The sequence below is a fragment of the Apium graveolens genome, chromosome 3 (assembly GCF_009905375.1).
Source record: "Apium graveolens cultivar Ventura chromosome 3, ASM990537v1, whole genome shotgun sequence".
Lineage (NCBI taxonomy): Eukaryota > Viridiplantae > Streptophyta > Magnoliopsida > Apiales > Apiaceae > Apium > Apium graveolens.
The window spans coordinates 82751868-82754979 of NC_133649.1; positions in this window are offsets into that span (position 1 = coordinate 82751868).

A 3112-nucleotide genomic window follows, 5' to 3' on the forward strand; every position below is an offset into this window, starting at 1 on the left:
CCTTAGTAAAAAGGAGAGACTCAAGATAATAATGTCTTTGGGAGAGTTTATAAGAGATTTTCAGAAAATGGAAATAGAAGTGAAGGTAACTGGAGCCGGTACCAAAAAGCTGTTTGAGATTGCAATACAGACCGAATTTTTGGAAAAGAACATATTGTGCCAGAAAAAGTGATGAATGAAGGCAGAGAGTCAATGACTGGAGAAGAGATCCATACCGAGAAAGATGATAAGGGGATAGTGAGGTGTTCCTACAGAAATTGGGTTCCAAAAGTTCAAGAGCTTAAGGATGAGAACTTAGATGAGAGCCATAGTTTGAGGAATAAGATTTAGGGAAAACCCTGAATGTGATAGTCAGGGAGGTTGCCATCAAGAAAGAAAGAACCCATAACATAATAGAGTGGAAAACAAGGTTTTTAATGTATAAGATAACCCCGATTATGGGAGAAGGTTGAAACATTTCATACTAAGGAAACAGAAAGTCGAGTAAGGAAAGGAGACCCGAGACGGTACTCCTATACGGCAATTTATGGACCTGTCTAGATAGAACTTAGACTATTATCCCCAACCATCACCTTGAGGAAACAATGCGGTAGGAAATTCTTTCAGGACCTTTAAGTCTCTAAGCTCTCAGAGTTCCAAAGAACAGGTTGACCTAGTCGAGGCAAGAGCCTGGCTAAAGGAAATAGAGGAATCATTTGAGATTCTGAATGATTGACGAATCACAAAAGACTGTTTTTGTCACTTACCCTCCTAAGAGAGAGACCACCCGCTGGTGAAAGGCCAAGGAAGGCACGAAGTAAGAGATTATAATAAACTGATTTAAGTTCAGTCAATTGTTTTCGGGAAAGTAATTCCCAAGGTTATGGAGATAGTGTAAAAGCTTTAGAGTCAGAACAAAGGCAGACGAGTATGATAAATTATGAATCTAAGTTGTAAAAGTTATCAAGATTCGTTCTGAGGACACGAATCCAGAATGACGGGATGTTTGAAATCAATGCTCTGTTGTGTTGGTTCATGAAATAATGATAAGAGAAAGGAAAATAAAAAGAAACTGAAGTGGAAAGGAATATAAAGGCAATAGAGTTTGAGGTATGATAAGGGAGTTGGGTATGAGGAAACCCTAAAGACTCGTAGCAATAGAAATAGAAAAGTATGCATTCGTCAGGATGAGGGTGATTCACCATGAGTTAAAATTGATGGTTGAGGGCATAAGAGAAACATATATTTTATCCCCTGTAAGTTGGGAGGATTCGAGGAAACCTTGAGATAGTTCGAAGGATAAATAATGAGACGAGGATAGACTGAGGAGACAAGAAAGTAAGAAATTAGGAAAAAATTGGATGAAGGAAGTGACCTTCAAGAATGTGAAGTGTAAGACCGGTGGCTTGATACCCAGAAAGGGAGACGCCATGTATGAAAGATATCCCAACATTGAGGTGACTGTTGAGATAAACAACAAAAGTAAATAAGGAATTATTAAGAAGAGGTTCACGTTGAACACGACCAATATCTTCCAGAACATCCTTGTTATCGTTACCAAATTAGGCAAGAAAAGCGGATAACCGTTGTTATCTTTTGGAGGCCATATTGATTGACCTCATTTTGAATACAGATGTTATTGTAAAACTAGGCATATACTATCGAGGTGGGAATGATTGAATAAGACACCCTTATCAGGGATATATGACTTGATTTATCCATGGAAGGATGTATGTACCTTTTTAAAGGTGGAATTAAGGATAGAACATCGGTAACTTAAAACGAATCCTAGGGGAATGCATAAAGGCTGGCATTTCACCCTTAATAGGGACATCATGAGTTTTGACAGTATGAATTGGAAAGGATTAAGGTAATAACAACCTTTAAGGATCAGTGGAGAAATTTTTCAGAAGTATGTAGACAATGATTCTGGTATTAATAAATGGTATCTTGATATGCCCTGTATCTAGGGAATTCATGAGGAACGATTCAAGGATAACCTTAGAGGTTTTACAAGGAGAAAGGTAATATTCAAAATTCTCAAGAATAGAAATGTTGATAAAGGAAATATGACGTAATTATAATGATGCCAAGTGGGGCACGTGTTAAACCACAAGAAGGTATGGATCGAACCAGTAATGGTCGAAGTTGTTCACGGCAATTAGGACTTAAGATAAAAAGATGTTCTAATTATGATTGAGAGTCAGTTGTGACAGTGATTAACCTCTAAAGACTGAGGCAATAACTTATGGAAAAATGGTAATATTTTTTTTACTCATCAGATTTTAAGGAAAACATCTTCACATAAGCTGTGATTGAAATAAGGTAGAAAATTTATTTGGAGGTGGTTAAAATGACATTGACTGTAAGGAAATTTTACTATCAGGAAAGGCCAAAGAGGTGGCCGACACTTTAAAGGTAAGAGGATAATTATAGGCGCTTGTGCCAAAGGAATACAATGATGATGGTTAAAGCTATGCAGGTTGTATTATGGTTTGGAAGATTAACATTCCTTCTGATGACTGTGCAATACCCAACCGTAATAGTAGTTGGTAAAGGTTTAATTCGTGTAATCGCCATGAGCGGGCTATCTATCTCAGAAGATACTATCTTGAGATAAGCCAGGACCATGTTTCAAAAAAAAAGGACTAGACGAACCCTTGAGTTAAGTCTTTTATTTAAGGTATACGATTAAGAATTGTATTAACCTGCTATCGTTGCTTTGACTGAAACTCTTCTGTAATTTTATCTACTTTATGTCATGAAAGTACGTCAGAGTTTGGAGTGTTCTTCATGAATTATGATTGGTGATTATGTTAACTCCTTAGAAGTATTCTATACGACATGTATGGACTCCGTATGGTTAGATATTAAGATTTCATGGAAAGTGAATGACGACAGTAGGTTAGTAGTGGACCATAGTAGTGCAGCAATGATTCTGCGAGTAATGAGCTGATTACAACCGTGAGAGTTGTATTGGAATGGATGTTGAGATTGAGTACCACTAATCGGGTCGTGGTGATGTATAAGTTATCATTGAATAGACTAATTAAGTAGATTATTTACCTATTGAATATTTATTCCTCCTTATCAATAGAGGGTCGTATGACTATACGAGGAAGGTTGCGATGCA